This window comes from Pholcus phalangioides, unplaced genomic scaffold (assembly GCF_987345545.1).
Source record: "Pholcus phalangioides strain wild (caught in Gottingen) unplaced genomic scaffold, Ppha-v1.0 ptg000017l_1, whole genome shotgun sequence".
Classification (NCBI taxonomy): domain Eukaryota; kingdom Metazoa; phylum Arthropoda; class Arachnida; order Araneae; family Pholcidae; genus Pholcus; species Pholcus phalangioides.
This window is the reverse complement of record NW_028301610.1, coordinates 28,553,391-28,562,581: the sequence shown is the minus strand read 5'-3', so window position 1 is coordinate 28,562,581 and position 9,191 is coordinate 28,553,391.

The following is a 9,191-nucleotide window of genomic DNA, read 5'->3' as shown; positions in this document are numbered from 1 at the left end:
GACCAAACTTTCTTCCTACTTGATAAATAGCTAAAGAAACGTTGAATCTAATGATATTAAGTTCACTGCTCTAAACCCGGATCATATTTTACGTATCCCTTATGCAAATTAGCCCCAATTTACTAATCCGAAAAAACTGTTTTTTACACACCACTCGCAATAACACAGCTAGAAAAGCATTCGCCTGCTCAATGAGTTTACAGTGGATGCGGTCAGGCTGTAACCCTAATCAGACCCCACTAGATTCAAACAGTGACCGAGAACAATGGTGTTCGGAATTCCCCGCTGTTCGGTATAATCCCGCTCTCCTACATGTTCAAACACATAATAAAATTTTTTTGCAAAAGTTTACTTCAATTCCGCAATATATAAGCTAAGGATTCCGAACATTTTTTAATATCTTTCGCGTGATTTCATAATTAAGCGGAATGTTTGAAATGCGTTTGTCCAGTTCAGCGTACCTTTCGCATCTTGTTTTGCCCTCAAAATCTCACCTCTGCTCGACTCATAAGAAAGTCACGGTATTTAAGATTCCTTTTCAAACCCAGGATAAGCATTCTGATCTTCGGATTTGGTTTACCAATTATGGAATTGAAATCTGTTATGCCCAATATACTGTATTATTGATGTCATTTTTCATTCACTTATCAATAAATCAATGTTAAGGAATAGAATTTCTACCAGGAGTCTTGAAATTGATGCTGAAAATACCATTCTGGGGGGGAAAATTTAACGCCAAGGAGAAAGAACTCTTTGGTAATAAAGGAAGGTTAATTGGAACCTCAGAAGTATTTCAGACCTGCGGCTACTCAGCTTCAGTTTTAGGGTAGAAATTTTTGAATTTTTGAGTTAATTATATATCCGTCCATGTACGATCCCGTTCAGTGCACACGAACTCCAAGAAAAGATTGGGATATTCGCTGAAAGTGAAAGGACGTGGGTTCGATTCCACGCAGGGGCAGTTGAATTTTCCCCAAAATATATTTTCCCATCAGCCAGCTGTGAAAAAAACCTTTGTATGGATAGCGGAGAAGTGTGTGACATCATCTTCACATAGTACACCGCCTAGAAAAAAAAAGGTCGTGTGAGATATTTTACTGCACCTACTGTGTAATCCTCTGAAGGAAACGTCGTGATTTGGGTTTTTTTTCTCTTGTTCTGATCTGCGGTAAGAAATGAAGTGTATATATACACATATACAGTTATACAGTCGGGAATCCCGTTATAACAAACTCCTAGAGACCGGAGAAATCACTTCGTTATAATGAAATTTCGTTGTAAAGGAATTCCAGGTTTTTGCATTGTTCCCATGTAAACTTATCTGGGGGAATTAGAAAAGTATTCGTCAGAACGAGATTTTCGCTATAACGGTATTCGTTAAAACGGGATTCGACTGTATCTGTTTCAAATTATGAAAAATTGGTTGAAAAAGAATGAGTCATTATATACGGACACTTGGATTGTCATTCACCGAGTAATGCCAATCAAACTATATTGTGGTTGAGTTGGAATATTAAAAAAAATGACAAAAACCATAATTCCAATCCATGGCCCCAGATCCTTGAGCAGGGCCCCTAGGCTGCAATATTTTGCGGACCCCCAGACCAGATTTTCACGGGCCCCTTTATGATTACTTTATATCGTGAAAAAACAAAAATGATGATGGATGAGTTCTCCTGGCCCCCGGGCTGGATCCCCGTCAGCCCTATCCTTGTGGGGGCCATGTTCCAGTCACATATATGCATGAAAGAAGATTTCAGAGTCACAATTTCATGTGGATACAGCCCCTTCATAACTTCAGTCCACTTATGGAGAGAAGGACAGGAAGAAAAACAGAAAAAGAAAGACAAGAAAGTGCCTTTGTTTCCACAAGTGCGGAAATGCACCGTGCGGAACTGTCTATACACCAACTGACGCGGACCACTTAAGTGCTCTGGAATTGCGCCGCGGGTCACTTAAGTGATCTGGAAATGTGTCGTCTAGTCTATTTTCTCAAAACGAGGGTTGAGATCGCAGACCGCACTAGATGACTCCGAGGGTCACATTTGAGCATATACGCCGTAGAGGCAGTGAAAACGCGAGATGCAGTCAAACACATTGAGTTTATTTGAATATTTTATATGTCTGTTGGGAGGGAGGGCCTTTTTTTCCAGAAGACTCTCAGCTAGAGGCGCCGACATGAAGAGAACACTGAGAGGGCTGAAAGTTGCTGGTCGTCCCGTATATATGGGACTCAAGCGCGTACGCAGGAGAGGGAAGGTGCATTGCATTGTGCTTTCTTTTCGGAAATTATTGGGGAACAGCTCCCCTTATAAAATTTATCGGGGGTTGCTGAAATGCCCTCAGCCCCTAGATTTCGGTGCCTATGGTGTCAGTCATGTGACTTACTCATGCCGCCCTTCCCCCATTTTAGTATAGTTTTCTTGAATACTCTTTGCTCGCGAATTCGGCATCCTCTGCAATAACCCGGTTGGCCTCCATCCACTCCTGCAAGTACACCTGTGTTTCTAAGTCACTGTTTTGGTCACTCATTTAGCCATTCACATGCTTGCATAGTGTTTTGGTAACTCATTTAGCCATTCACGTGCTTAAACACTATTATGGTTACTCCCATGCTTGCACACTATTATGGTAACTCCCATGCTTGCACAGTGTTTTGGTCACTCACGTGCTTGCACAATGTTTTTGTCACTCTCATGCTTGCGCACTGTTTTGGTCACCGCTCTAGGTAACTCTTTTGAGTGCTCACTGGCACGGTTCCTTGCTGGATCACCCTTTTGATCATTTACACGTTTACACATGCACTAGGTCATTCCTATGGTCATTCACAAGCTTGCACACGTTCTAGATCACTCTTTTCGTCATTGACATGCTCGCACGCACTCTTGATCACTCTTTTAGTGATTGACGTGCTTTCACACTCTCTAGGTAACCCTTTTAGTCATTCACACGCTCTGTAGGTCATTCGTTTGGTCATTCACATGCTTGCACAAACTCTAGGTCACAATTTTGGTGATTCACATGCACCTTTGCTCTATTTCCATAAAGTAAGCCTGGGGCAGTCTCAACAGCATCGTAGGCTCCTGGGTAAAACAAATTTTTCTAAGGCCCCCCTCGTCTTCCTTGCTATAAATACCTGCCTACTAATTTGCATACGTGCTCTCTCCAAAACTTTAACCAGATAAATATGTCATGAGGCCTCCCTGGCAATCAAGGCTACCGTGCAATGGGATCATAGGCCTTGAGTGAAACGATTTTTCTGAATCGTTCCAATACATCTGATTCTCATACTTTAAGGTTAAAGTAAAGGGGACGGGCACCAAAATCATTTCTTCACATGAGTTAATCCGGCCCTGGGCTATAGCCCGCTAAGCCCCCCCCCCCATAAATACGCCACTATATACCAGTGTTTCTCAACCGCCGGGCCCTGGCATCAGCCAAACTGGGCCACGAGTGATTCACCTTTTATAATTCTTACCCATTTATTAAGACCCGGGTCTTCCACTCGAAAAAAAAATAAAATACTCAACCGGGCCGCGGGCTTCCAAAGATTGAGAACCACTGCTATATATATACGACGTTTTGACCCGGCCTGTTGATCGCCGTATAAACGAGGTTCCACTGTACTACAACAACAGAAAAGGAACAAAATGGCCTTCGTGCGATGTAGAAACTTGTCTCAAGTTGGACATTACAAATAAAACGAAACACTAGTAATATTCCCAGAATTGTTAGGGGTCTCGTCAAAAAACCGGATCCAGTCGACAACGGCCATTGTTCCAAACGCCAAAGAATAATAATAATAATAATAATAATTCTGAAAGGTAAAAGACAAATAACTATTCAATATACTAAGATAGAAGGTTCTAGAAAAGAGAAGAAAGAAAGAAGTAAAAATGAGTATATTTTTTGCTCATTGCTAAAGAATTTCACTTCGCCCAATCACGTCACTAAGGTCACCTTCGAGTTCAATATGCGTGTGTATCTTTTTTGGCACTTGCACTTGTCCTTGGACGGTCCTCTCTGCTTTCTCTGCGGACACCGTCAGCTTTATCGGGTTAGAGGTCGTCACCTTATTAGGGTTCAGTCGGATGTTCGACACTTATTGATGTCTCCTCCTTATCTCATTGTAATGATCTTGCCTGAATGTATTACTGTTTCTGAAGAGGAATATATCAATGGGATGTTATAGATATAGTGGCCTTCTGGAATGGAAATCGTTGCTCGAGTGACCATTGAAATAGATCTTCTTTTTTTTTTTTTTTTTACAGAGTGGACTTTGGAATCGTGCATTCATCTAATGGTTGTCGTCATTCCGTGAATATCCGAAATATCTTTGTGAATCTTAGGGAAACGTGTAATTATATTGCCAGATTTGGTCGTTTTTGTGGCCCTCTGTACTAAACGAATGCCCAGAGCAGTGCCGTCTCTTAACGCGTGGGGCCCACCCGGGCACGGCCTCAAGAGAAGAGAGGGCCTCACAAAAATGAGATCTGGTTGAAATTTTCGAGAATTTACCCGGTAAGGATCTCAAAGAAATTATGTGGCCCGAGGGCCCACAATGCTCTTAAGACGGCCCTGGCTCAGAGGAGCATTTATGGTTTTGCTGCCTGTGGTCTACATGAATATATTGATGCCTTTCTCACCAATTTAGTCTAGTTTTCTTGATTACCCTTTCCTCGAATTCGCCGCCATGTGCACGGCTATTTGGCTATTTATTTACCCGGTTGGCCTTCCCCCCCCCCACACCCCTGCAAGTTCACCCATGTCTCTAAGTCACTTTTTTGGTCACTCCCATGCTCACACACTCTCTAAGTAACTTTTTTGGTCACTCCCATGCTCACACACTCTCTAAGTCACTTTTTTGGTCATTCCCATGCTCACACTCTCTCTAAGTCACTGTTTTAGTCCTTCACATGCTTGCACACTGTTTTGGTCACTCACATACTTGCACACTCTCTAGGTCAATCTTTCGGTCATTTACATGCTTGCACACGCTCTAGGTCACTCACTGACCTGGTCCCTAACTCTAGGTTACTCTTTTGTACACTCACGTGCTTACAAACTCTCTAGATCACTCTTTTGGACGCTCTCACATGCTTTATTGGTCATTCTTTTCATTATTTACACGTTTCACCCGCATTCTCTATGCAATGCCGCAACTAGGGGGGAGCAGGAGGGTCTTGTGCCCCGGGCACTAGACCCGAGGGGGCGCAAATTTCATTCTGAAACCTCTCCTTGAACATTACAAGGGGGCGTCGAAATGCGCGCTTGCCCCGGGAGACCAATCATCTAGTTGCGGCCCTGGATCTATGTCATTGTTTTGGTCATAAACATGCTTACACGCGCTCTAGATCACTCTTTTTGGTCATTCACATGCTTCACACTCTGTAGACACTCTTTTGGTCATTTACATGCTTGCACAAGCTCTAGGTCACTTCCTGGTCTGCTTCCTCGTTGTGTAGAAAAAGTCATTTGTTGATTCACACATGCTTGCAAACTCCCTAGGTCACTCTTTGGACCAATCACTGGCCTAGTTCCTGACTTTTGTCTCAGCAGAGGCGGATTTATTTATGGTTATACAAATTTCGCCACCACTCTAAACTTGCCGCCCTGGGCTATAGCCCGCTAAGCCCCCTGTAAATACGCCAATGTAAAACGCCCCTACAAAGAATTTAGTCTAATACAGCAAAAGGTTCTAAATTGTGTAACAGGGATCTAGAGCAGTGAACTGCTGGTCCACGAAAATACAGTCTATATACGATTTACGGTGGTTGTTGTATTTTTTTGCAGGTCTGCAAAAATTATCTCTTCTATTTATTTATTTTTCTCTGGTCTGCATCATTTCTTCTATTTATTCATGCTTTGCCAGTATGCAAATTATTTCATCTATATATCTTTCATAATTTTACCGGAGATGGGCATAATATCCAAGCGTACCTGGTTGCCTTGACATAGGCTATACTTGACATTTATAAAATGCGATGAATTTAGAACGCATAATATCATGTTTACCAACGACGCTTGGGTACTATGTATAATCCCCGTGTGGAAGTGATAAATTTAGGGAAATTTTGGAAACTTAACACATGGCCTTCGATTATGCATTATAACCTGTTATTACGCATACTCACCGGATTTATCACATTTAAAGCGTAATATATATATATATATATATATATATATTATGTTATAAACGTGATAAATCCGATGATTATACATAATTGCCTGTTTTATATTGGGTTATCAATAGCAAAGAAGAGTTTCATTTGAATGCGACAGTCGGAACCCACATTTCAAGAACTTTCATGCTATAATAGTATAGCCGGTTTTAGTTGAATGCCAATCCAGATGGCGCTATAGTCATAAAAACCATAGCTGGCCCACGACCTCCTATATAACCTACTAGGTTATCTAGGTGGTCGTGGCTGGCCTCGCTTTTCAGTGACGTAATTATGATCTTAGCCAATGAGCGTAACCCCATGTTGAAATCCTATGTATGTGATGGAATAACACCGCCCGGTGGATACCTCTGCCTATGAGCCAGCACAGGCTGAGTAGGCCTCAAATGCATAGGACCCTCATCATAATGAGATTTGGTACAATGGTTATCAAAAGTAATTAGGAAAATCGACAGACAAGTATTTCGAGCTTGGCTGCCACAGTGCCCTAGTGCTGTCAAGACGGCCCTGGATTCTGGGTGAAATTTTGAGACACCCTGGAAAATAATCAATAATAGAAACAGTGATTCGAGATTTCTCTTCTCTTTGAAAACTAAAATACTAGACAAAAACCCTGATATTTTCAAAGCGTTCTTTAGAAATACGGGACTTTTATGAAATGTGTGAAAATAATCAATATTTTAATCGCCTCTCTTGTCATATTTTTTATATATATTCGTGAAAACACTTAACAAGACTCATTGTTTAAAGAGAAGAATCTGCAAAAACCACTTTCTTCACGTTATTGTGATTGTTTGACGAATTGCGAAACATTACGCAACGATAACCGTCAGTTTACGAAATAATTCTATGAAGGCCAAACATTTCAACATCCGTGAAATAAAATTTTAAACATATTATGTCTGCTGATTTCTATAAATTATCACTCAGATAGATTGTAAAATGGTTTTAAGACTAAGAGTTTCCAAAATAATGTACATTTTACGAATATTTTATCAATACACTATATTGGCGAAATCAGGGAATTTACGTTTTAAAATCTGTTACAACTTGACGGAAAATTAATAACAGAATGATCTGATGCTGGGGTGACCATATGACGAGTGTTTTACGGGACATTCCCGTTTTTCTAGACCATTTCAAACAATTTCAGTAATGACCAGCGGGTCTCCCAATGAATGGAAAGTTTCTGGTGACAATTGACGCTGTCCCGTATTTTTCGTAACAATCGGTAACTTTGCCCACTTACGTAGCTACTCTTTTGGCAATAATTTTCGATGTCCCGTATCTTCTTGTTAAAATGTGTTCGTACTACTAATACCAAGATGACAAAAAATAATAATTCCGCCTCCGTAAAATACGGGTCATATGGTCACCTGAGATTCGAAATTGTCTCTGTAAACCACAGTGGATTAAAATGTGTTTCAAAACAAAAATATCAAGCATGACAAATACTCATTATAGTAGGTATAATTATCACTTTATAATTTATGAAAATAATCTTAACTGATCTCCGTGAATAACGGTTAAAGTGAGCTTTATTTTTAATGCGATGAAAAACGGGACATTTTTAGAAAAGGAAGTCGAGGCAGTCAAAATTGCAAGAAAATACGAGAATTTCGGGACGTGATCATTCCATACCTGTAGGCGGGAGCGCAGTTATAGTTTTAGTTTTTCTGCCTGTGGGCTAAGTGAATATTGTCGCCCTTCCCCCCCCCCCAGTCAAATTTACTTGACTACTCTTTCCTGGTATTCACCATCCTATGCTTATACCCGCTTGGCCTCCCCCGAATTCCTGAAAGTATACCTGTGTCTCTAAATCTGGCTTTTGATCAGTCTCATGATCACACTCTCTTTGTCACTCTTTTAGTCACTCACATACTTTCACACTATTTTGGTAACTCGCATGCTTTAACACTGTTTTGATCAATCACATACTTGCACACGCTCTACGTCACACTTTTGGTTGCTCATTGACATGTTTCTTGCTTTATGGGTCACTCTTTTGATCGTTTACACATGTTCTAGGTCATTCTTTTGGTCACTGACTTGCTTGCACGCACTCTAGGTCACTGTTTTGGTAGAGGTGGATATATTGAGGATTATACACACATTTTCCGCTCTTCTCCCATTCTAATAATTTTCTTGGCCACACATTACCGCCTCTCAGGACTTGCCACCCTGGATATAGCCTGATAAAGCTTATCGCCCCCCGAGTAGCACAAAGATATAGATCTATATCGTAAAATTTCAGTTTCCAATATAGATCTATATCAGGTCACGATATCGTTCTGGCTAAAAAAAGGCATAGTCAGAGATAAATAGATCTATATCGTGAATATGATATATTCAAATACTTCAAATTTTGGACGATATATGGCGCCCTTTCAGAAGAAATAAAAAAAAAATTGCATTTTTCTGTAGGTAGGTGGGTGGGTTTGAACCCATGTACCCATGTACCCTGAACCCATCCCATCTGTAACTTACCAACCCACCACAACAGAACTGACTACAGGATGTTATTATTACATTAGTGTACAAGTAATGGTTCGTTTTATTTGTGTTTTCAATTAAATTTATTCATTTTCATATGTATGCACACAAAAATTACAAAATAGAGAAATAGTGAGATATATTTATCATTTTGAGGCAGATAATTGAAAAAATTATATTATAAATAAGGAAATTATGTATAACAAAAGAAACAAATTAATGTATTGTGTAGTATACTAATTATTTAAAATTATTAATTTATGCTAATAAAACATAATAAAAATATGCAACACAAAAAAGTTAAAACTCTCAAAGTATGGTAAAAAATGAAAACACATCAAAGTGAAAAAATAAATAATAAATAGTTTTAAGAAAAACACACATATACAACAAAAACAAGAGCAAATTTTTCTAACTTAAAAAAATATGTGCAATTATAAAGTGGCAATTAAAGTTACGGTGGATAAGTTGTTGCTCCCTACTAAAATACCAACATCTACGATGTAAAACATACAC